Source organism: Sceloporus undulatus, chromosome 5, assembly GCF_019175285.1.
Source record: "Sceloporus undulatus isolate JIND9_A2432 ecotype Alabama chromosome 5, SceUnd_v1.1, whole genome shotgun sequence".
NCBI classification, from domain to species: domain Eukaryota; kingdom Metazoa; phylum Chordata; class Lepidosauria; order Squamata; family Phrynosomatidae; genus Sceloporus; species Sceloporus undulatus.
This window is the reverse complement of record NC_056526.1, coordinates 11,006,730-11,033,603: the sequence shown is the minus strand read 5'-3', so window position 1 is coordinate 11,033,603 and position 26,874 is coordinate 11,006,730. Positions and strand designations below refer to the sequence as shown.

The window sequence follows — 26,874 nt, the reverse complement described above, 5'->3', positions numbered from 1 at the left end:
AGACTAGTCCCTGAAACCTGGGTCCAAAACACACTGCAGAAATAATCTGGACTGAGGCCGCTTTAACTGCCCTAGCTTAGTGCTAGGGAGTCCTGGGAATTGTAGTTTATTGTAGCACCAGAGCTCTCTGACAGAGAAGGCTCAGTGTCTCAAAAACTACAGATCCCAGAATTCCCTAGCATTGAGCCAGGGCAGTTAAAGTGGTCTCAAACAGGATTATTTCTGCAGTGTGTTTTGGACCCAAATTGATCAGATCAAGCCAGCTGGATTGTGTCTTATATTGTGCAGAGGTGGAACTGAATTGCCTTTTGTAAAGTTTCACAAAGAGCTCTTTTAGCTTGGTCCTGCATTATTCAGAAGGTACAAAATTTGACATAATTGCTCCAAAACACGGCTGGAGTCGTAGGTGTTTTTTCTTGAGAATGGTTAAACTCAATTGAGATTCGTTTGATTTGCTGTTGAGTGCACTTACATAAGATTGGGACATAAGGTAGTACTGTATTGCAGTTTTTAGAGCAGGCATTCATTTATTTGAATAGTAAGTTAAATGATAGTTGTGAAAACCTGATACATTTCTCATTTTTACCTCCAAACCAGTAACCACTGGAAGCGGATTGCTGAATGACTCTTTGATGTGTAAATACACTGAAACTGTGAATGAGGAAGAGGGAGTGTCCCTGCAAATATTTGATCTGTGTTTCTTCTACTCCTTTTCTCATTTGTCAGCATGTCAGGAAAGGTTATTAAATCGTAGGAAGTTATTTGCTTTTGCAGTAAGCTGGGGCATTTCTTGGGTTACCAAGATGGAAAAAATGAAGGGCTAACAGAGTGGCACAGATCCCACCCCCTAAGTTTTGTACTGTTTTCCTGCAGGTTGTTTGTCTAACTCACTGTCTCAAAATTGAACTGGAGGCAGCAGAAAAGGTCTTGTTTTACAGAGATGTCTCCATACTGATTCATGGTTAGGGTTTATTCTGGGGAGGATTTTTGAGATACAAAACTGTAGCAATGCCATATTTGTGTAGAAGAAATTAAATAGATATGAAGCAAACTGGAATTAAGTCAGAACAGAGCAGTTGTTGTTGTTGTTGTTCAGGAGAAAGTGCTGCCTGCTATTTCTTTTATGGCTTTTCAGGCAGAGATGATTATGCCCAGAGCTAGTGTAACAAATCTGTGGCATGGATCTGAATAGGGCTATAGGCATTGAAAACTTCTGCTGAAATAAATAGGTTACCGTAGTCTTAAAGGTTTTGCAAGACTCCTTATTCCTTACCTCTTTTTAAGTCCCCAGGTAGGCTACCTGCTGCAAAGTCTACTAGCCTGAAAGAATCTAAATTCGCCTGAACTGTAGTTTTTTTCTTTTAAAGAAAAGGCAGTTTGCTAGCCTAGTTCTGAAAGTAATGCTTGAAAGCACAGGCTCCTCCTGGGTCAGCCTCAGAAGAGGTTGCCAAATTAGATTTCCAGTGGTGAAAAGGCAGGGCTTTAGTTCACACTATATTGTATGCAGGGGTGGGTTAATGGGTCCCACAGTACAAATGGTTATGCAAAATGGCTCAGCTTTTTCATTTTGTTTGCACAGTTTATACAGGTTGCAGAATCTAGCTTTCCTGTTTAAAGTTAACTTATTGTGGTGAATATACTGTGGAGGTGCTGTGATTTTATTATGCGTAAAGTAAGAAAATGATTAAAAAGGCATCATAGCATCTTAGGAGTTTATCACATGTGAGGAATTTCTCTTAATTTCGAATGAAAAGAAAGTGGGGCCAGAACGCATTCACGTAAAGTCGCTAGTTTAGCGAAATTATGTGAATGCTCATTGTATTCGAACTGGCTTCCCATTGCCTGAAAATAGCATGCCATTGCCTGAATTTGGGTGTAGTGGGTTATCACACAATAACGTTAAACCCCATGATTGTGTTCAGATTGCCATTGGATTATACTTCCAATTTCCCTTGTCTGATAAACTCCTTAGTGGTTAGAGGTATGAGAATGTACACTGCTGTTCCTGTTGAAGCTACTGCTTGCAAAGAATCAGCACCCATCCTAAAATAGCACCTGTCTTCATATTGGGTGGAGTTGTAATTAGAATGGACTTTCTAATAACTATAACTATAGGAGCCAGAGCTTTCCATTGAGCACATTTTGAGCATCGTATAATTTAGCTGGAAGTCTTACAACACTTATCATGTCTGTCTTAAAATTACAGTTCAGGGAAGACATGGTGGTATAAATACGGATGCAGGTGTTGGGTGGTGTCTGATAAAAACATGATCGAGGGCTGCAGGGTGCTGATAGGAGTTATCAGGAGAGCAGATTACTGTATATACTCATGTATAAGTCTAGAAATTTGAGGCAAAAAATTGACCCCAAAAACCTGAGTTGACTTATCCACAGGTCAATGTAAGTACTGCATTTTAAATCTTATTAAAAAAAGGAACGATTCCTTGGTGAAAAGCAAAAGCACAATCTGTCCTGGAAGCATTGACCTCCCCTTTATACTCTCATCCATCCAGCCTTTAGGATGGGTACACAGTTGTGCCTGCTGGAATTTTGTAAGTTGTTTGGCATTGTTTTCCTTGCTTCATCTTTTAGGTCCATTGTCACATACCACCATGTTTTATCCTCGATCTATACACGGGTCATATCAAAATCCATCATTTTGGTCCCAAAACCTACCCTCAACTTATACATGAGGTCGACTTATAGTCAAGTATATACATTATTTCTTTGGCTGTAGGTCAGTGGTGGCTAGACTTCATGGTAAATGCTTTACATACACATCAAGTATAGACTTCATTACAGTCAGCCCTCCATATCCATGGATTCAAGCATCCATGGGTTGAAAATATTAATAAAAATATATATGTTTCAAAAAGCAAACCTTGATTGTGCCCTTGCATGTGAGGGACACCATATATCTCTGCAATTGTATTTAATGGGATTTGAGCATCCACAGATATCGGTATCCAGAGGGGATCCTGAAATCAAACCACAGCAGATACCAAGGGTCCACTGTATAGAGGTTCAGCAGAACTCATGATAAAGCTTCGTTGTGTTACATTATACCCAGATGGGTTGCATATATGGTTGTTCTATTGTGGTGTCTGAGGAGGACACTTCATTTCATGTAGAAATACAGAAGTTAGTTTTTTTGTGGGTTTTTCGGGCTACGTGGCCATGTTCTGGAAGAGTTTATTCCTGATGTTTTGCCAGCATCTGTGGCTGGCACCTTCAGAGAAATACCAGCCCAAACAATGCTGCCTCCAAGTTTAAAACCCCTTCACTGGCCAAGTAGTCTCTGATCAGCTGCTTCTGCACAAGCTGACTCTCATTTCTGTCTTACCATTGGTGGCTGGGATCTAAATTACAAATAGATAACAGTTCACAGACCAGACACCTGAATATCATTGGAGGCAGTGGCGGTGTCAGAACTTAGCAAAGTTACTTTTCTGGACTGCAGTTCCCGGAGTCTGAGCTAGCATGGCCTTTGTGGATACTGGGAGTCAGAGTCCAAAAAAGGTAACATTCTCAAAGTCTAGTAAGCAGAAAGTCCTATAAAGACCCTGGCAGCTGCCCAAGGATACTGGGTGCTGACAGTGGCCTTAGCTGAAGCCATCTCTCCAGCATGCTAGTGTTGAAAGTGCTGGGAGAGCTTTAGATCGAAAAACTATTCAGGGCATGGTTTTTTGGTGGGTTTTTTGGGCTATGTGGCAGTGTTCTGGAAGAGTTTATTCCTGAAGTTTCCCCAGCATCTATGGCTGGCGTTTTCAGAGAAACATCAGGAATAAACTCTTCTAGAACATGGCCATGTAGCCTGAAAAATCCACAAAAAACTATGGATGCCGGCCGGAAAGCTTTCGACTTTACATATTCAGGGAACTTCTGTAATTTTGGCAAAGCTTCACATCTTATTTCTGCTGGATTCATAAAGTAGCCTTTAGGTAAGTGTTGCAATATGAATTTGCTGTGGTTACCTGGGCTTTAGATAAACAGTTTCAGTTTATGTATCTCAGTTGCATGTTAATATCTGAAGCCTAGTAGTGTTGTTGAATAATTTCTTGTCATGTTAACACTCTTGAAAATCCTCTGTTTCTGGTAGCAGATCCCAGCTTATGCTGTTGCTACACTTGTATTGATTCCCATAGTTTGTTATGGAAAAGCCCTGCCTTATAGTAAGTATGTTACTCTGTTTTTAGTAAGCTTTCCAGTGCTTTCCCACTTAAAACACACACATACACACACCAACCATGCACATATTTCTGGCAAGTATCAACTTAAGAACACCTAGCAGGGGAAAAATTATAGTCAACCATAAAGGCACTGTACCAGTATTTGTAAATTGCAGGAAGTAAACTGTTGTTGACAAGATTTTGTCAAAAATGCTGTAGACAGTGTTAAAATATTTGAAGCCTAATGGTCATCTGACACCTTCAAGGTCTAAAACACACTGCAGAAATAATCCCATTTGAGACTGCTTTAACTGCCCTGGCTCAGTGCTAGGGAATTCTGGGAACAGTAGTCTTGTGAGACCTTTAGCCTTCTGTGGCAGAGAGCTCTAGTGCCACAGTAAACTACAATTCCCAGGATTCCCTAGCACTGAGCCAGGTTAGTTAAAGTGGTCTCAAACTGGATTATTTCTTTAGTGTGATTTCCTTGAAATTCCATAGGAGCAACGCTGCTATAGAAAAAACTCCTCTGTTGTAGAGATTTTTGGATTTAACCTCATATGGGTTGCATCCACATTACACAAATATTCTAGTTGGACACCACTTTAACTGCTATGGCTCAATGCAATGGAATTCTGCCATCTGTAGGTTTGAGAGAGATTTAGCTTTCTGTGGCAGAGAGCTCAGGTGCCACAGCAAACGACAATTTCCAGAATTCCAGAACATTGAACCGTGCCAGTTAGTGGTGTCAAACTGGATTATTTCTGTAGTGCATATGCAGCTGTGGAGGCAAAGTCCAGAGCATAATCAGTGTGTCACTTAAACCTATGTGTATACAGTAATACATAAACCATTATAAGTCCTAGTATCTGAATGTCTGCTGCATTTTAAGCAGTATGTTGTGTGCCTTCAAGTAAAGGAAGTAGTGGTTGGGAACACTTCCAAAAATGTGATTTACAGTACTTGTTACATTTCTATATCACCTTTTTGACAGTGTATTCAAGGTGGTGGTGATGATGGTTAATATCCTGCTATTGTCTCAAAATTGAAACTCAGAGCAACTTGTAATTTAAAAGAACAGTACAATTTAAAACATGCAAAAGTGAGAATTAAAATAAAATTAAACTATTACAATATTAAAACAGGTAACTCATATTATTATTATTAATTATGTGATTTAATATTTAAAATGTTAAAAAAACCCCATAAAACACTACTCACTGAAACAGCAGAATTATCTCAGGAGCTGAGATTCCTTGTCTAAAATGCATTTCTCTAGTCCTCCTCTGATACTGTATTCCATGTAGACTTGAAGGAATTGATGAGTAAGTCTGTCCCGGCTGATTTCTTATCATTTTCATTATCTCTCCTGTACATTGAACATTGGCTGAAGAGCAATGGAAGACTAATTTTTTTAAAAATCCCAGACTGAGGTTTTGTGGACTTTGTAGTGCACTCATTCCTCCACATTCACTGGGGTCAGGGGCACAGTACCCCCATGAATGTGGAAAAACCACAAATAACAAAAACACTATGTTTTACCTGAGAGAACACCTCTTTAGGAACATCTAGGTCCTCCAGTGTAACTCTGCTCAACATCTGACAGACATTGACCATAGAATTGTGCTGGGGAAGCTACAAATGCCTAGTGGAGCGTTTTCTCTAGGAATCTCTTAAGTCCTTCAGTGTGACTGTTGGTTAAAGTTGACCATAGGGTTGCTCTGGATCACCTAGCTATACCTAGAGAGAACATATTAATCTGTGAATAATCAAATCTCCAAATGCCAAAGCCACAAATGTGGAGGAATGAGGCCTTTAAGGAGGCACTCAAAATGGATCTCTTCCGGCGGGCTTATCCATATAAAAGCTTATGATGATGTTCCACTCTCGACTGTGATTATTGGCTACCGAGGAACTGTTTTTTAGAGAACTAATAGGAATGTGGTAAATTCAGTATTAGTGTTTTGTCAATTGTATTTGTATTAGTGTATTATTTTATTGATGTAATCCCGCCTCGATCCTTGGGAGAGGTGCGAAATATAAATAAACTTTATTATTATTATTAGTACTACTACTTCATATCATATGTATTTAATATTTTCTTATTTACATCATCTCATGGCCTGTAAAGTATGCCACTGTTCTGTTCATTTTTCTGAAAGCAGAGATCCTTAAACTAATGGCTGAGGTGGGATTTGAGCCCAAGCTGCATAAAGTCCTTATTTTCTATCTCTAAGGTCTCACTTTACCTCACTTAGGTTGTACTCCTTGACCTGCTTATCTTGCAGTCAACCTCACTGAAGTCAAGGAGCCTAACTTCTGAGTTGACTGCCATTGAAGTGTAGTGCAAATTGGTAAATGGAACACCCAAGGCAAACATACGTGATTTATGTCAGAGTGGAGGAGATGCTATTTGGAATGCAAGGAGTTCCCAGTTGTTAAAGTACTGCCCTTGAAAGTGTCTGTGCTACAGATTTTGTATACATACGTAAATATATTTTCTGACCCAGTTTTCTTGTGGTCTAGGGGAAATGGTGAGACATCCTCCAAATGCTTTCTAAATGCATTTTCTGAGGCTTGAAGAACAAATTTGAAGCCTCTGTTTTAGGGATGCTTCATCATGGCAAAAGTAGATGTAAGTGATAAATAGACAGTCTCCTCTTTGACAGATTTACGTCATGCAAGACATTGACCATTTATGTCAGTGCTTCACTGACAGAGCCCATGAATTTGTCATGTTCTGCGCTCTCAATACAGATAAATAATGGGCACAAAGTTGTCTTTTAAGGATATTTGTAATTTCTGTTTTCTCATTGAGAATATAAAAAGTTATGTTATCTGCTGTTTTTGATCATCTCATTGAGGATTTCTTAGTATGTCTCCCACAAAGCTCGGTTTGAAAGCCGTTGCCTTATATATGAAGCAGCTATGAGTAGACCATTGGAAGCCTGCTTCCAGGAACCAAACAGATGTGTTTCTGTGCTACATGACATGGGGTGGGGAAACTGATGTGGATCCCTCTGAGTAGAGACACAGGATAAGCTGCAGGTGTGTACTGAACTTGTAGCATGCTCCTGGGCAGAGCATCCTGTAGGAAACAGATTGATTCTGCTGGAGACACTTTGCTGCAACAGCAAGCCAATCATGTAATGATGGCAATTAGCATAGTAAATAGTTGACAGCAATGAAAGTTGCCTTTGGAGGGCATTGGTCAAGTGAAAAGATCATCATTATAATCAAGTAAATTTATACATAGTGTTTCTGTCACTGATTAAGCAATATGCTGTGTTTTGATTGCTATGCTATCAGTCTTGACAAGCCTCCCACTCTGTTTTGTGAGTGCTACATCAAAAGGGTTATTTCATTTCTCCTACATGTGATTGCATAAGCCGGGGAAAGCAACTTGACAGCTTTAGATGTTTTGTAGTACCATGGGCCCATCATAGTACCATGTAGTACCATGGCCCCATCAAGGTTTATAGGATATGTAGTCTAGAATATCTATAATGTACCTGTATGCCTACTCCTGGCATAAACCAGACATAGCCAACATCCATGTTTTTTGAGAAACTCATTGTTCCCTAGGCAGTAGGTAAAGTGCTGCTTTGCCACACAAACTGACCCCTTCACAAATGGCCAGGTTCCAAAATTACATAAGCACCATCTACTATTTCAGGTGCAGTAGAAATATGTACACATAGATGTTGCATATAAAATATAGGGGAGGACTTATTAGGAAGTACAGGATTCTCGAGTTGGAGCTTCTCTTGGGCTGAGAAGTGGGTAGGGCACTAACCAGAACCTTGCTTTCCTTGTCTAGATTTGCTTCTAGATACCCAGTTTAGCTCCAGAGAAATCCTTCCTGACTTTGCTGCCACTAGTCCTAAACGTTTCCTCTTCAAGTGGCAGATACTTTTACAGTGGCATGGGTAGGAACTGACATGTGTCTCTTGGACCCCACTTCTTCTGAAGTCCCACACCAGTCCTCCAAACCCCTTAAATTTTTATAAGATTTGGGACCCTCAGTTAAAATAAATTGGGATTTTCAGGCACTTTTTGTGCCCAAACCATACACAACACAACACCCTCCAAATATGGGAAAACATTGTTTCTCCCATTTCCATAAGCATCTCAGGATCCTATATTACTCTCAAATACAATTTTTCATCTGCACTCCCCCTCAAAATGGTTTCAGGAAGCCATGTGAGAACTCACTTCCAATTGCCATCTTAAGAGAGACTGCAGAGGAAAACAGGTGTATTTGGACTTGTTGTGGGGCTATATGTTGCCCATTGGGGGACCCTGGGGAGGAATTGGTTGCTAGCCCCCAGTTCCCATGCAGTTGCTCATCCCTGTACGGCAGGAATATGTGGAGAAATCTCTCATGACTATCATATCTTGTGATACTAAGGGACTGTGTTTTTTAATCACCAGAAATAGAGCTGTTTCCACCACACACAACATGAAGGACTCATGCCTTCATTACCATGGTGTTGAGTTAATTGGCTCCTGCAAATAGCATGTTATCTTTGTTTTGTGCTTTGGATATGGAGCCAGCCCTGGAAAGTCCCAAGATAGATTCCACACCAGTTATATAGCTTTCTTTTGCAACTAGAGGACATTTTTCTTGAGCACAAAACTGGACAAATGTTCCATAACTAAAATCCAGCATGATATTGGGCTGATGGTGGATAAAATTTCTTTAGGAACTACCAGTTTATTCTTGGTGTAAACTGTTCTTCGTTGCTCTCCTTTCCAGAAAATCACCCCTTTATATTTACCTTGTTTCTGAGACAGTAGGAGCCTACTTCCTCTGTTTTGCAACAGATTAACTGGAATTTTTGTAGAAAAGCCTAGTGGCTTTCCAGCGTTCTTTCTTAGATTTGCTTTGGATCTGCAAATGTTATGTGCAATCACATTTTAAGGAAGTTGGATAATTACTTTCTCTTTCGTCTTATCCTTCTTAAGTCTTAAGGAATCAGGGAGGAGAAATGCAGCATGGAATTAGCTGGCTAGGTTAGCACAGATGGTGGAGTTCTGGTCAGTTTATAAAGGAAAACCAGATGGGTAGATGTTTCTTGTTTTGTACAATGTCAGTTTCCAAATACAGCAACTGAGCTTTGTTGCTGGGTTCATAGGCTTTGTGAGTAGGCCTCCCTGGGTGAGACTTCTTCAAGTGTATTTGGTCAGAAGGCCCTTGCCAGGAGGGTGCATCCTTTGGTTTCCCCTGAATGTCATAGCAAGGATGACTGACCTGATGTGAGAGCAGGCTAGTGACTAAGTAAAGCAAGGCAGGTCCATGACAAATATTGAGACAATTACCAGAGTCTCTGCTTTCCTTCCAACTAGAGTGCAAACCTGGCTTGGGAACTTTTATAAGGGACACGTTGTAAAATGTGACCTGTGGCTGGTCCAGATGGTTTAGTTCAAGAATAAGGAACACATGTCCCTCCAGACACTGGTCTGCAAGTCCCATTATTCTTGAATATTGGCTGATGGGAACTGTAAGTCTGGCAGCACCTGGAGAGCCACATGTTCCCTACTCCTGGTTTGGTTGGTACTTTGCTGTTCTTGATCATACTTTGGTGATGGCAGTGTTTCTTATTTGATATGCCTCTGGCGAACTAGAACCCTGTTCTAGACTTGGGTAGAAATGGTTGCTTCAACTAATTTTTTTCTCTCTCACTAAGGCAGCAGTGGCCATGGGAGCTTTTCATGGATCAGTTCTGAGATTGGCTGCATCTCACTGATAGTAATGTTATTGAGTTTTGCACTGAAACTATAGGTAGCTTTTGAATACTGGTAGTTGTTTAGCCAAAATTGTTTTGATATCAGTTTTCTTCTGTATTGCTTCTCTACAGCAGTTGGTATTTTTAATTTTATGGTATTTGAACAGTTGGGTAAAATCTTACTACAAATGAAACAGAAGCATTTGGAGAACTCTTGTATAGGAGAAAAAAATCTCAGTGATTTGGTTTATGGAATTATTTATGGTGCTAAGAAAGTGAATAGGGGACTTTTCAGCTCCTGAAATGCTAGACATTAGTGTGACCTAGTGAAATAGTTGTAGAGTAGACTCAGAGGAGACGAAAGGAATTACTTTACCCAGGGTACAATTTATGGGGACAAGTTCTGGTGATGTCTAATATCTTAGATAAATGTATGGCCTTACAAACTGTGGTATGATGGTCACCAGTATCATTAAGCATAACAACTAAAGAAACATTCATGTTCAGAGGTGGTATCCCATATTAGGGATCAGCAGTGGAGGACTCTTTTGCATTTATGTCCTATTTCTAGGCATGCTGAAGTGCCTACCTGCCCACTGGAGAGCATGATATTGGTGTTACATCACAGGAAGGGAATGAATCCATTTCATCAGAAGCTGTAGAAGAAGGAGGTGGGAAGCAGGACTGTTTAGTCAGCTTTGGTGAAACACTACCTACTTTGAGCTGCACCTCGCTCAAACTGTTCCCATTCTAGTTAAGTTATAAAAACTGGTATTTAAATTTATCATTTGATAAGTTTGTTTATCTTCCTTTTCAATCCCTTTTCTTCCCTTTTGTGCCATGCATTTCAGACTAAAGGCCTACAGGTTTTGGACTGTCTTGTGTTTATTGATCCCATATAAACTACTGTGTGACCTCTTTTTTCTGAAGAGTTGGGTAGAAATGCTTTAAATAGGTAATCCATGGGGAGGAATTCAATGTTGCTTAGCTAGGGAGTTAAAAATGGTTTCATAGAAATGTGCTGGATAACTGTTATTTGTGTTTGACATTTTATGCCACTTCTGTGGTGACTTCCAGAGTCAGGTTACATAAAACTAAATTATGATGAACATTTCTTCTTGCTTGGAAGATCTATCAGATATGGGTATCAGATCTCTTCCCTATGCACTGTGCCCCCAATAATTGCCCTCTCGTATTAGAAATGTTTGCTGAGAACACAATTGTGGCAATTATGGGAGCAAGGGATTTGTTTGCAGGATCTGAGATGTATTTTCACCCTCTGGCTGCTTTTATTTTCTTTGCAGTGACTCCAGGTGGCAGAAGATGCTTGGGGTAGGTGGGCATCTGTGCAGGGGGGTGGTGGCCATTTTCCTATGCTGTGCCTACTTGATAGACCACACCCTCACATTTTGAAATGACCAAAGTGGTGTGGTGCCACTTCCAGCTACCATTTTCACTTAGTTTTGGCTATTTTTTCTTATTACTTTTGTTTTGAGGAGCTTTGAGTGTCTATAGAGGATCAGGTAAAGCAAACTGCTAGGGTTTGGAACATTTTGGGCAGCTTTGGGACATAAAATTGTTCCAGTTGGCTTAGAGGGAGGGTTTCTGGGTCAAAGGGGATCCCATGAATTGTGTTTTGCCCACCCCAGGGTAAATACATAGGGGATAAGAGGGCAGCACTCTTCAGCCTGGCCAAATCACTGGTTTCTGCTGTGTTCTTAAATCTTTAAGAAATCTATTATGAACAATATGGTTCACATGTTTCACCCTGAAATGGCTATTAAGAATGGTTGAGACCAGATGATGTCTTGATAGTTGCCTCTTATGGGTCATACAAATAAATTAGTTTTGGCTCCAGCTTAAGGTTCACCTCTCTTCACTTGGTGCTTAAGGAGCATTTTGAACATATTTCTGTTTACTGAGCAGTATACAGTTGCTCAATTTTTGAAAAGTATACAAAGACACAGAATCTCTTTTAAATAAAAGCTGGGAAAAAACTCACAAAGAGGGTCTGAAATGTCCCTGGGGAGAGGAGAAGCAACTTCCTGGTGCTATGTCCAGGAAGAATGTGGGAATTCTAAGGAATTATTGGGTAAGATTATATTTAGACTTGCATTTACTACTGATGGGTTTTTCCTTTTCCATCAGCATAGTCATTGCAAAATGTTATGTCTCACTTATGAAAACTGATTTATTTTATACCCTTAATTATGTCTTGGAGATCTATTTACAAGTGTTTTGCTTCTAAAATTACTTACTTAATGACATTCAGTGACTGATTTTGCTTCCCTTGTGTTTTTCTCTTTTTGCTAGGACATGTCTACCTCTGAGAGATCTTGGACGAGATACCTTGGTTTAATACCTGTCTGGGATTATATGCAAAGAGTTTACCAGTCATGAGTGAGTACAAATTCTTTGAAGAATGATCAGGGCTCAGCCTCTCAAAGCAAAACATATATGTATCAAATGTTTGCCTTTACTGTTGTGTTTGGAAGTTTCTGCATCACAAAAATTTGTACATGTCCATTGAGATATTCCCTATTTCCCAATTTTTAGCAATTTCAAATCTTGTGATAGCAAGCTACCAACTCTTTGTATTTCAGTCCTTTATTCCCAGACATAGATAGTAAGTAAAAGAAGAGTAGGCTATGGCCTTATCTTTTGCTTTGCTCAGCTTCAGGTGATCTCCCCACTTTGGTTTGTTTGACTAGGACCAAAATCTACTCAGAACTACAGAGTAGACAACCCACTGCAATGAACAGGGACCATGCTATGATACTCATAATTAGTTTGGGATTGCAAACATTTGTAGTGCATTGCTGAGTCCTGAATAAGAACTCACCTTCCCTGTGGTTGCGCCCTATTCTTGGAATATCTTCCTAAGGGAGATACTAATAAAAAAAATTTTTTTTATTTATATACCGCCCTTCTTAGAATCAGGGCGGTGCACAGCAAATATACAATAATACAATAGTACAACTTTACAAAATTGGTTAAAACAATTCAATAAAAATAATAAAATTCATGCCGGCAAAACAGTGCTGACCAAGGGGCGGGGGGGGGGGGGGGGAAAGTATTCTGGGGCAAAGGTCAGGGGTAAGCCTGCTCGAATAAGTAGGTTCTGCATTAGCGCTGTCATTTCTTTTGTAATCAGTTTAAGTCCTCTTTATTTGTCTGGTGTTTATAAGCAAATCAATTACCACCAGGTTTCCACTGCTTTAGTGGCATAAGATTTGCTATAGTGTTTGCTTTAATTGCTGCTTAATAATATCAGAAATCTCCAGGTGTTAGGAAGCAACTTTCTCTGTCATCATTTCTGAGATTCCAGGAAAAAGGATTCTTACATGGGAATGAGCTGCAAAATAGACTTATTCCACCAAAATTTGGAAGCAGCACAGGAAGGTGTTGTGGTTTTTGTAGCAGCTTCCAAGCATTTACTTTTAACTAGAAAGAAACCTGTTGGCTGTTTGGAGTTTGCATCTGCATCAATACTTGCTGTTAGTGAATTTTTAAGGGGATGAAGGGCCCTTTAAAGGAAAACAAACAAACAAACTAGGGTACATTGCATCCATTTTCAACAGGGGAGAGATTGGTTAGTGGAGGAATAGAAGGAAGCTTGTGTTCAGCTTGCTGTGTATTAAAGTCTGTATTGAAAGAGAGGTGATCTTTGACTTTCAGATGAAATTACATTGATGAAGACTTTTTTCTCTATTTAGCTCACTAGCTAAAGAATAGATGCATTACATCTTTCTGTGAATAAATATCCTGGTCCTGGATGGGGAAGCTATTGGTTGCAAATAAAAAGAAAACAAAGTAGCTAAACAAAGCATCTTTGCCATAAATCACAGAATTCTCTTGTCAGAAAGAAGTAGTAGGCAGTGATCATTCTTTTGTAGGCTAAGAAATGAAAGGAAACATACTCAGGAACACAGTGACAGTTTCTAATGCAAAATAAAACATTGCCATGCTCTGTGACCTTTCAGTCAAGAACAATAGCCTAAGCTAAAACTGTGTTGGAATATGAAAGACATAGTTACTTCATGGAAAGGTCAGTTCTTAGTATACATTATCACTGGTTCTGCACAGATGCAGACACAGAGCCTCCAATAGAGTGCCTTTGTGGAATAATTATATAGCGTATGAAAATTTTAATAACTTGCTAGACTGTTTATGAAAGATTTAATTACAAACATTTAAACAAGAGAATGATGTGGTTGTGTTGTTTCCGTTATTGCCATTGTCATGTTCATTAATGTCTTTCCTAAGAGAGCCATACAAAATAGGGGAATAAGAGTCAGAAGAGCAAGTGTTATTTGCTAGCACTGGCAGCTTGGATGTGGCGTTCTTCCATATTGTTTAGAGCATCTCTCCATATTGTAAACAGCAGTAAATCCTTTTCATTATGTTAGTCACACAGACAGAATATTTGGCTCTCTTTTGCGTTAGCCATGGTTTGTTGCCTTAACTGTGTTTCCAGCTTACTTCAGAACCATTCTCAGGTGCTGAATAAATCCCTGTCCTTGGAGGACATACATACAGAAACAGCATTGGTCCTTCTTGTTAACTTTCTCAGCCTCCAATCTCTCTGGTTCGTACAATGGTAACTCTGCTTTGCAGTTTGTAGGTGGATAGTTAACCACAGTTAATGGAGACCATAGTTTTAAGAACTTATTTCACAGCATTGTTTTGCATCCTAGTTTATGGCAAATAAAGAATGTCTGTTTAAGTACATGCTAATCCACATGTATCTATAATATTTTTACTGATGGATGCAGAGATGGAAGTTGTAGAATATGGTGACAGCAATGGTTTCTTCATGTCATTCTTACCTTATTTCTTTGCCTTCTCTGTACCTTAGGTGATTCTATACAGTTTGTGTGTGTGGCTTTATCAGCGGAGGTGGTTGGATGAATTAATAAAGACATAGCTGTGTAGTCCAAAAGTAAAAATTTAAAAATAGGATTTGATAATACAGTCAGCCCTTGGTATCCATGCATTTTTTAGCCATGGATTCAAGCATCCACAGCTTGAAAATAGTTTAAGATATATAAAGTCCAAAGGCGCAAACCTCCTTCTTGGCATTTTATATAAGGGATACCATTTTAATATGCCATTGTATTTAATGAGACTTGAGCACCCATGGATTTTGGTATCCACGGTGGGTCCTGGAACCAAACTCCACTGGATACCAATGGCCCACTCTATCTTTATTAGATCCCTAAAATATTAAAAAGACAAGCTTTTGAATCCTTCAGGACACATCATGAATCTGGATTTGTGGAGAGGAGGAAAAACAGAAAAACCGAAAAACCTTTCTGTGCTTGGTCATGTATGTTTGAGCGCATATACTGCTAGATGTTATGTTTAAATGAGGTTGTTCTGTGTCTAGCCAACTTGTTCTGTAGATGGGAAAATGAGTTCTCCATGCATGACCCTGCCTATCTGCTGTCTAGGATCATGGTTTCCTGCTGCCTTTCAGTCTAGACAGCTTGTTGCTAAGTGAACCTATCAACAAACTTCTCCTGTGGTGTTCCTTTCAACTTTCTGCTAATTCCATAGCCTGTCCCAACCCAGTATAACTTGGTATGATCTTCAGCCAGAAGGAAGATGGTCCTTTTCAATCCCAACCTGTCACCTCTTCTTCTGGCTACCAGCAGCTGGTGGGAATCTGACCCTGCCTAGCATTCAGAATAAATGCTGGACAGTAGTTCTTTCAGAATACAAAGATGGCTGGGATACTACAGGGGACAATGTATTTGACCTCTGCTCTGCCTTCTTTCCCTAGTTCCATATGAGTAACTTCTTCAGGCTTTTCAGAATTGTGTCCCCAAGCAGAATTTTTGGTTTTAACACTGCCACATAACTAAAATGGTGAAGGGTCTGGAAACCATGGACTATGAGGAACTACTTAGGGAGCTGTGGATGTTTAGTCTGGAGAAGAGAATGTTAAGAGGTGATATGATAGCCCTGTTTAAATACCGGAAGGGATGTCATATTGAGGAGGGAGCTGACTTGTTTTCTGCTGCTCCAGAGACTAGGACCTGGAGTAATGGATGCAAACTCCAGGAAAAGAGATTCCACCTCAACATTAGGAGGAACTTCCTGAAAGTAAGAGCTGTTCGACAGTGGAACACACTCCCTTGGAGTGTAGTGGAGTCTCCTTCCTTAGAGGTCTTTAAACAGAGGCTGGATGGCCATCTGTCGGGGATGGTTTGACTGAGAGTTCCTGTATGGCAGGGGTTTGGACTGGATGGCCATTGCGATCTCTTCCAACTCTATGATTCTATGATTCTAACTCAATCACAGTTATTTCTGTTTAACTAACCCTCCATATATCTACTTTTTCCCAGTTTGGTTTGGGCACAACTCAAGAGTGCTAGTTTTAACTTTGAGAACCCTAAATGTCTAGGGACCTATATGCCTGCGAGACTACTAGCTTTTCTGTGGTCTAGTATTAACTGAGATCTTCATTGGAGTTAGAACCTAGGTGGATAGCTGTCGGAGGGAGATGGGATTGGGAAGTGGCCATGCATCAACTGCAGAACAGTTTCAGCAGGGAGAACTACCTGGCATCTTTTTTGTTACCTTTTCATTGACAGGCAGAGTTGGTCTTTTTTCTTCAAACCTTTATTGATAACTGTGGGCTCAAACAGAAAGGACAAAATAAAGCTGCTTTGGGCCATTTTGGAGGTATGCTGTTTAAATGACACATCTTAAGAGGCCAGAAGCTGCGCCAAATCTGTGCTCCAGCCCTTAGGACTGGAGCGTGGCCTTGTGCAGCTTCCGGCCTCTTAGGATGCATACCTCATTTAAACAGCATACCTCCAAAGTGACTCAAAGCAACTTTATTTTGGCTTGTCTTTTTGGGCCCCGTGTTTCTAAATTGATTTGGTTCTCATTGGCTTAGGTTGTGCAGTTGGTTTTCCATTGACTGGTTTGTCCCACATGCAACCTCTTTGCTTCTGCTTTGCATGAGGAAGGAAACAAGCCAGGATGCTGACATAACATCCTGTTAAATTTGAACTAAGGGACTATGATAAGTGATTTTCAAACAAGCCAATTTTTGAAGCCATGGTTTCATTTTGTATTCTGAATCCTGACTTTTAGACTCCCTATCAGCTTGCTTGGCCTTAACAAGAAGCTGCAGCTAACTGTGGGCTTCCGTATTATTTACTTGCTTGTGCAAAAGAGCACCATGCTAGACATAAGATTTGTCTCCTTAAAAAAGCTATTAAAAGATCAAGAGCAGGAACATGGGAAGTGGCCTTTAAAAATGAAGTGGGTACTGTACCAATGTTTCAGTAATTGTGTTTTTGGAACTTTGTCCTCTCTAAATGTCAAACCTCCTAATTATAGTCCTTGATCTAAAAAAAGGCAAAAAAGTCTTAGCTGAATAGCTATAATATAGGTACATTCATTTTTGCCCATTGGACAGTCTCCATTATTCCAGCGGCTGGTACTATATTCCCCCGTTTGCTGACCATACAGTAGAGAGAAAATTCAAATTTGAATGAGTCTCTCCCTAGGAAATTTATAACATTCATTTAGGTATCTTGGATGTGAAGCTGGAGCTTGATAGAGATGATTAGTTTCCTATCTGGTAGCTTCAGCTATGTAGAACACCAGTCTTGTGGGAAGGGAAAGATATGAGTTGTGCAGATTGGATAGGACATTTCCTATGCCTGTGTGCAGTGGTACATGGCTGGAGTTATTTTCAATCTCAAATGCTTATCTCTTTTTCCTTTTTCAGAAGGCCATGTGAAATGCCTTATAGCTATTTTCGGCCAAGGTAATTGATGTTTTAGATAAATCTCTTCTGTGGCTTTTCAGTGTTTCTAAGTTTATGTCCTTTCTGATCAAAAACAGTCAGATTGATCAGTAGAACACATGGAAATTCTGGGAGGGCTGTGTCAGGATATAGCAGAGCAATCTGACGAATCCTGGAAGCGTGTTCTCAGCCCTCAGCAGCAAAAGTAGCAGCGGATGGTTGTCTTCCAGAATGATGGAACTCAGGTCATCAGGAGCTGTCCAGCTCTCACCAGGCTTCTGATGATTAACGACAGACAAGCGGAGCTCCCGAAAGTGCTTATCTTTATTTACAAGTGCAAACCAATTATCCAACGTGACTTTGCTATCCAATACAGAACTAACATCCAACTCCTTCTCACAAACCCAACAACCCACTCCCAGAAGCTTCTGAGTTTATATAGACCAAATGCCATGCGGTCCTAAAACCCAGCCTCTTCCATTCATGGCTGTTAACTGTTTCCTGTGCCACCCAGAAAACTGTCCCCTTGTCTATGCAGACACAGGTTTATCTTACAGGCCTCCTGCACGCTGGCATTAGAATGACCTTGCACACTGTGTTGCTATGCCGCACAGCTGCAACTGATGCGGCTGCTAATTGCTCATGGCCACCACACATCTAAACATTTCTTGTCAGCTATTAACCCTTGACAGACTGGTCCTATGTTACCAAATAATTGTACCAGGATTCTATTATTGTCTGTGGAGGCTGTTTTAAAATTATCTTTTTTTGCTGAAGCAGGCTAAGCTGCTATCTGTACTTTTGTTTTTTGCAAATATTTCTGTATTATGGAGCTCTGATTCAATAGTATATATATGAATCTTCACATACCAGCCAATTACAAACCTATCAGATGTACTCTTTATCTTAAAAGCTACAAAAGTAATGCAGCAACTCTATTTGCCTAAAAGGGATTAAAGATATTCAGAATGGTGAGGCTGTCTGTTCCTTCTCCTGCCTTTTTAAAATGAATGTTGAATCTGATCAAGTGTTGGGTTTGGACCAATGCAGCCCATACTCATATTTGTTGTGGTTGTTGATGTGTGCCTTCAAGTCATTTCTGATTTATGGTAACCCTAAGGCGGACCTATAACAGGCTTTCTGGGGCTAAGAGGATGTGACTCACTCAAGGTCACCAAGTGGGTTTCCATGGCTGTGGTGGAAATTGAACCCTGATCTAGTCCTAGTCCTACGCTCAATGGTCAAAGTCCTAGTCCTACGCTCAAACCGCTATGCCATGCTGGTGCCTATTTACACAGCTATAAAACTGTTGCATGGAATTTTGAGTGAGAGAGAATGTTTGTCCCAACTCATTTTGTAGGATGAAATAGGATAGTGTTATTAGCTCCTTGTAAAAATCTTAGGTTTCTAGCATAGCAGTAATAATAGCAGAAATCATATTGTGGACGAGAAATGATACTGACTTATATATTGGCTGTTTGAAATGTTTATAATAAGTAAATGACTTGTAATGGATCAGTAAGTAACATGAGGGAATGCTTAGTGCTTCTCTTGGATTTCTTGCTTGTGCTTGTAATATAGCTCTCTCTAACACAGCACCTCTGTTTAAATGTGCACTTGAATCCCCCAGATGGGGAGTCTGTTGAATGCAGTCACTTTGGTCTGATATTTCAGTAGCCCCTTTGCGAGCCTGTTAAATCTCTCACAAGCATACTCCTTGTTTCCTGCAAGGGAGTTTTCTTCCGGAATCTCAGAAGTGGTAGCTGGAGATATTGTGCCTTTTTTCTCATTTTCCCTCAGTCTACGCCATATTCTTCTGCAGCGCTCTAATCAAGCATCTGTAAAGCTGCTACCTAGGGATTGTAGTGATCCACAAAGAATGACTTGTACATTAGAAAGATCAAGGCGTATGGGTACATTTATATATTTTGTTGCTTTGCTGTAAAACTATCTAGTGACTTTACTTGCTTAAAATTTGCCAGATAAACAGAATGCATGGCGTGAAGCAAGAAAATACACAGTATCCTGAAAAATCTGTTCACGCTACAGAATTTGGTATTCTTGACACTAAATTTAGTTTTTAACTGCATCTCTTTATTTTTAAATTAATTCCTCTTCCTGTTGTGGTCTGTTGTATTTCTAACCATATTTGTTTGTTTTAAAACCTAATTCTTCTTTTTGCAGTGGTCTGTTTGCATATCTTGCAAACAGGATGGGATATACTTCGTTGTTGTGTGTCTTCAAGTCATTTCCAATTTATGACAACTTTAAGCGGGTTTTTTTTGAGCAAGATTTGTTCAGAGGAGGTTTGCCATTGCCTTCTCCTGAGGCTGAGAAAGTGTGACTTGTCCAAGGTACTGAGTGGATTTCATGGCTGGGCTGGGAATCGAACACTGATATTATTTAAGTTATATTGTTGCTAGGCAAGAAACAGAGAGAAGCCAAGAGTCATCTCTTGGTTCTTCATTTCACACTTTAAGGGTTAGAAATGAAATACAGTAATGACTTTTAGAAAGCTTGCCCTTTCTGTATACATTATAATGTTTGAAGTCTCTCTGTGTGTCATTCTGGATGCTGTACTCTGGTTATCAATTGTGTATATCACTCTTTCAGTTTTTATGGTTTTGTTTCTTTCAGCTTTTTAAAATATGTATGTATCCTGCTTTCATATGGGTTTCCTTGTAGTTTCCCATCCTGATAAACTAATCAGATACTGCAGCATCTGTGATTCCCCTGCTCCCCAGACCATTCATTGTAACCAGCCATCTGTTCTTTTTAGGTTAGATAAAACCCGTAACTTTCGCCCATTTTCATCAGTCCCATTTCTTTTATTATGCTCTTGCAAAGTTAGTGGTAGCATTTGAATTATTGTTGAAAGAGAAACTTCTATCATCTACCAAGAGCATAGCGGACAATGTATTTATAGAGAAGGCTTTCGACAATATGTCTCTTAATGCACTAGGTTTTATTGGATAAAGCAAAACGTGCACTTTAGTAGGCAGAATTTATTACTGCTGTCTGTTTGCTCTGTGCTCCTAATGAATCTGTGTTATTTCCAGTGGTTAAATAAGGGCCAGTGTCCTCCTTGTAGTGCCAGCATCCCATTGTGTCTTGAATTAAATATCACCACCGACATTTGCATGCTGGAGAGTCTTTGATCTTGCTAACAAACTCTGACAGTTAGAATTGTTTGGTTACCTTCACATTTCTGCATGATGTGAAAGTGAGTAATTTTGTATCATTCATGTCTTTTTTTCCTAGAAGAAAATTGAAGAAGGTTGATATATAGGGGAAGCAGCAAACTGCTCTCTGTGCTGTCTCATTGAATTGGATTGAGGTGAAAAGAAACCACAAAATTTAACTGATTCATTTACTTCTGACAGAACTACTTTCTTTTCAGTGTCAGCATGGGGCATTTAATAGTGATTTGCCATCCTTGAAATTATTGTGTGGAGGGTCTCCTCTTCCCTTACTTCACTAGTATGTCTTGGTACAGCATGCACTTTTCATTGCTAAGCAGGTTTGTTTACAACTATGTCACACAGGTTCATTATAATTTTTGTTATTATGTGCCTTCAAGTCAATTCAAATGTATGGTGACTCTATCCTACCATTTTCTTGGCAAGATCTATTCAGAAGAGGTTTTCCAGTTGGCTTACACATTGTAAACCACCTAGGGAGTGTTAATTCACTGATAAGTGGCATAGAAATGTACTTGCTATTGCTATATTGCTATTCCTCTTAGGCTGATAGGATGAATTGTCCAGGATCACTGACTGGGCTTCCACGGCTAAGCAGGGATTGGAACTCTAGCCTCCTAGAGCCTTGTTCCAACACTGAAACCACTGTATCACATTATCTCTCCTAACTTACTCCCAAATAGATGAGTACAGTCGAACCTTGGTATCCACAGATTCCTTATCATGGATTCAACCATCCACTGATTGAAAATATTCAAAAAAGGTAAACAGTGAGCCTGTGCCATACTTGGGCTTGTTATAGGCGGCTTTCAGCTTATGCTGAAGCCACCTGGAAAATGGGAGAACGTGTGGTGCACGTGCATAGCTGCACAGCTGCACAAATGGTGCGCGTGGCTGTGGGGTGTGCATGAGCCCCATTGGATATAATGGGGCTCAAGCATAAGTGCATTTTGCAAGGGCCCACTGTAAATTCCAAAAATTCCAAAAGCAAACGTTGATTTTGCCATTTTGTATAAGTGACTCCATTTTACTACACCATTATATTTAATGACTTGAGCATTCATGGATTTTGGTATCCATGAGGGTGGGAGATTGGTCCTGGAACCAAATCCTGGCAGATACCAAGGTCCCACTGCATTGCGTAGATACTACACTACATTGGCTCTGGATCTAATATAGGATTGCATTGTATCTTGAAGTAAATAGATGTAGCATTCATATTGGGTTTTTTTTTTTGAGTGATCAAAATGTCCCTTGTAAACTATTTGCATTATTAGTTGCCCTCAGATAGTGTTGTCATATAAAGTATATACATGACTTAAAATACATAAAAATAAACTAAATAAATGAAACATTAACTTGTACATGTGTAAATCCTGTGCTCCCCCTCCTCCTGCAAGTGCTCCTGAGAAGATACGAGAAGATGTTAATTTTCATCTGGTGTTACTCTGGTTGATGTCTCAATTACTTAGTCACCACACTAGCTCTTGATCCTAAAAGAACCCCACAATATTCCAGTTATTTGAAATGTCATAAATTGATATGGGGTGCCCCGGACAGCAGTTTGTCACTGCTTTTCCTAAGCAGAAAGCAATGTCTGGTAGTTTGGTTTCAACAAAAACTCTATTTGAGTGGTCAATAGTCCTTATTCAAAAGCGAGGACTGGTTATTGGGCATGGATAGGGCAAGCAGTTGTTCATGGGTTTCATCTGAAGAGCTCCTAAGGCAGAGGTGGGAACATCCAGATGTTGTTGGATAGCACTTCATGTGTTTCCTCAGTATTGGCTGTGCTGGCTATTATGGCTGATGGGAGCTGCAGTTATATTTAGAGGGCCATACAGTCTCCATGCCTGTTCTAACTTTATGGTTATACAGTACTGTATCTCTCTTTCAAATAAGTTTCAGTGGTTTGTGTTTCTTGAGTGGCCTATGTCAGTCATTTCTTATGCATGGCTTCAGATAGTTAACTGTGATTGTTCTCTGTTTGGAAGCACTGCTTCAGCCATATAGAACTAAATTAAGTCTGTTTTGATTGGATAACTTAAGTCTTAGAGGATAGATTGAGTCTCCCAGAAAACATTTGTCCACATGATATATTAACTTCATTCTGAATGTAGAGGTAAACCTATTGGTATAAAGCCATCTTCGCATTAGTGAAGAAGTACCAGCATAATAGAGCTATCTTTGAACAGTCATGACTAGCATTACATGGTTACTGCTCTTAAAATACCAGTGTCTTTGATTCCAGTAACCCAACTCTTCCCTATTGGTTAAGATCAGGTCTGAATTGCTGACCCCCTTGTTCCTTCCTCCAGCTTTTGAAAGAGGAAATTATCTGCAAGGCACATCAGGAATTTGTTGGGGAGCCTATATTTAGCAGAACTAGTCTCCCAGAAGATATCAGGAAAACTGAAGTCTCACATGATTACTAATTCTTACTTCTTGGAAATTTCTGAGATTTGTTTCCGGAAAGCATTGTCCACCAACTCATCTTGGTTTGATTGCCTATGGTAAACTTACTCGTGCTTTTATTTTTTTCTCCATTTATTTTTCTCCAAAGTTTTCTCCACTAGTCCTGTTTGATCACTTGCATGGATTTCTTTGCACTGCATTAATTTTGCAACTGAGGCATATTTGCCAAATTTTGTATGCTGCTAGATTATTATGGGTTTACTTCTAGATCTCTCTGAATAGGTCTAACACTGTGGCTTGCCTAAAGTTATTGTTGTTGTTGTTGTTGTGTGCCTTCAAGTCATTCCTGACTTATGGTGGCCCTAAGGCAACTCTGTCGTGGGATTTTTTTTTGGCAAGATTGGTTCAAAGGAGGCTTGCCAAAAGAGACCCCCCCCCAACCAAGGGTCAAATTCCTTCAGAAGTAATCTGTTGGAAGGGCTGGATGGACCCTTCTATGACCCACCTTCCATTCTCTAGTCTTCCCACCTTACTTATTAGGCTGCTGCTGGGGGGGGGGAATCATAGAATCAAAGAGCTGGAAAAGACCACAAGGGATATCCAGTCCAACCTTGTGCCATGCAGGAGAATTAAAGCATTCCTGACAGTTGGCCATCCAGCCTCTGTTTATAAACCTACAAAGAGGGTGACTGCACCATACTGTGAGGCAGTATATGAATGAATTGCTCTTGTGAAGCTCTGAATGAATAATTTGTAGAGGGCTTTTGTAATCAGAGTGCCACAGGTTGCTTACCCCTCTTGTAAAACATAGTGTTGAGTATTTGTCCCTTTGTAAGGTAACAGCATTCTTGGTTGCTGCCTCTTTTTCTCTGGATGTCAGAGGAGGAACAACAGATGTTGGCCTCCAAATCGCTCAGAGAAATAGGGTGAGCATAACAATATCACTTGACTGGATAATCACTGACTTGGTAAACTGTTACAGCCTTCCTGGGCAGAAGAAATAGAGTAGATTAGCCGTCTCTCTGTTGGTGCTATTAGAGCTCTCAGCGGCATTTGACACAATAGACCACAACATCCTCTTGGAACGCCTGAGAGAGCTAGGAATTGGAGGCACTGCTTTGCAGTGGTTCCGTTCCTTCCTCTCAGGTAGATTCCAGAGGGTGATGCTCAGGTACAGTTGCTCTTCAAAAACAGAGCTTAATTGCGGTGTCCCTCAGGGCACCATCCTGTCCCTGATGTTATTCAACATCTATATCAAGCCGCTGGGAGAAATCATCTGTAGACATGGAGCGGGGTGTTATCAGTATGCTGATGACACCCAAATATACTTCTCCATGTCTCATTCATCAGCAATGACGACAGATGGCATTTCTCCCCTCAATCAATGTCTTGCAGCAGTAATGGACTGGATGAGGGAAAACAAGCTCAAGCTGAATCCAGACAAAATGGAAGTACTTACAGTAGGGGCCCCCAAACCAGGTATTGAGCCGCAACCTCCAGTCCTAGAGGGGTTCATGCTCCCTTCAAAGGACTGTGTTCACAGCTTAGGGGTGCTTCTTGACTCGTCGCTTCAGATGAGAAATCAGGTGAATGCAATGGTCAAGGGTGCCTGTTATCAGCTCCGGATGTCAGCTGCGCCCTTTCCTGGAACGGGGTGACCTAGAAACTATAGTACATGCACTGGTAACCTCAAGACTTGATTTTTGCAATACGCTCTACATGGGGCTACCCTTGTGCCTAGTCCAGAAACTTCAACTGGTACAGAATATGGCAGCCAGATTGATTACAGGAACAACTAGGAGTGACCATATTACACCTATATTAAAATCACTCCACTGGCTGCCTATTCATTTCCGGGCACAGTACAAGGTGTTGGTCATTACCTTTAAAGCCCTCCATGGCTTGGGCCCAACCTACTTAAGGGATCGCCTCCTTCCATACAATCCGCCCCGTACCCTATGATCCTCTGGGAGGAATTTGTTGCAGTCCACAAAGACGAGATTGACAGCGACCTCCCAGAGGACTTTTTCCGTGATCACTCCCACTTTATGGAATGGCCTGCCGGATGAGATCCGTCAAATTGCCAACCTTGAGAGGTTCAAGAAAGCTGTCAAGACGAATCTCTTCCGGCAGGCCTTCCCGGAATAGATCCCGGCCATGTAGCACTCACCCCACAGTCATATACAAGCGAAGACTCTGCCCACCATTATTTTATTATTGTTTTTAGATTTTTATTGTCTGTAATTTTAATGGATGGAATTGTTTAATCCTTTTTTAAGGGAGGGGGAATTGTATATAATGTATTTTTTAAAGGTTGTATGCCGCTTTGATTGTGGAAACAAAAAGCGGGATATAAATTAAAGTTTTATTTTATTTATTCTTATTATTATCTCTTAGTACTTGCTTATCTGATACTACTTTCCTCTTCAAAACAGTAGCAAGCCAGACAATGCCAGTATTTTATTAATTGCAACTTAATTGGCTGGGCTTAGGAGGCACTTAAATTGCCTTCGTAGCCTTGTCTAAGGGCAGAAACCAGCCTGAAGGAAAGCAGCGGATAGCTTTGGCTAGGAGGAAGGCAGCTTTGGCTGTCATAGCTACCCCACAAAGCAAGAGGATGTGTATATGCATTGTACCCTCCTTTCCCTCTCTTTTTTTAAAGGATAGGGAGTAGATCTTGTCCCAGTTTCACTTTGGAAATACTAGCTAGAGAAAAAAAAAAGACACTCAGCATGATAAGTGTGGCATGGTAATTTGTAGGGTCTTCTACTGGGGTTTGACATTTAGGAAGCCATTGATAGATACTCTGAATATTTAGTTTGGGAAGGAAGCCTGCTGCCACTCACCCACCACCACCACCACCACCATAATTTTCCATATTTTCATCATACCATTTAGCTATGTCTCCTCCTGTTGTAATTAGGACTTTTCATGCATTTGATGTTAGGAAATGACTCTATTGAGCCTTCTACATGTGCTTGTGTATGCACTGTCATCTGTGTGAAAAAGACTTCATGAAAATATTTAAGAGCTTATTTGATGGTGTGTTGGAAAGGTAGATTTTGTATAGCTACAGTTACCTCACTTTCTAGAATGGGAAGGTTTGGTCCATTCTTAGTGAGCTGCTTTGGTTTCAAATTAGAAATTAGAAAAGTTAAAATCTTTACATGTTTAAGAATGATTTTTCTTGCAGCTCCTTTTCTTTGAAATAATATACAGTACATTTGTTCTTTCTTATCTTCCCAGTAGTAGGTGACAGATTGCTTTCTTCAGGCTGGCTGTATTCCGATGAGACCTTTGATAGTTCTTGTTTCAAAATTTCAGACAACATAAACAATTATTTTAAAACTTCCCAGATGTTGGGGAGACAGAGTACAAGAGGTTTGTTGGGATGCCTTTCAAGATATAAAATCAGCCCTGCAAGTATTAGAAACAGATGCCCATTGAGTGGTGGGTTTGAGTAGCAGATTTTTGGCTCTGTCTTATGCTACAAATGTGTTGCCTTCTGGCAGTAGTATCCATAAAAACTGCTTTTTCCCAAAGAACAGCTAATTCTAATTATGTTAATGGCAACATTTTTGATCTTAACTGATGACAGC

At 40.2% G+C, this 26,874-nt stretch overlaps 1 protein-coding gene and 1 long non-coding RNA gene across 2 annotated transcripts in view; both read left to right on the top strand.

Annotated features, from left to right (window-relative positions):
- The window catches only part of USP6NL (USP6 N-terminal like), a 681,049-nt gene that overhangs the window by 511,886 nt on the left and 142,289 nt on the right, over positions 1–26,874 (top strand). The window lies entirely within an intron of this gene.
- Positions 1–26,874, top strand: part of LOC121931826 — a 54,522-nt gene that overhangs the window by 2,416 nt on the left and 25,232 nt on the right. Inside the window, exon 2 of the long non-coding RNA XR_006104217.1 lies at positions 12,209–12,295. This is a non-coding gene — a long non-coding RNA (uncharacterized LOC121931826). The remainder of the gene's footprint in view (positions 1–12,208; positions 12,296–26,874) is intronic.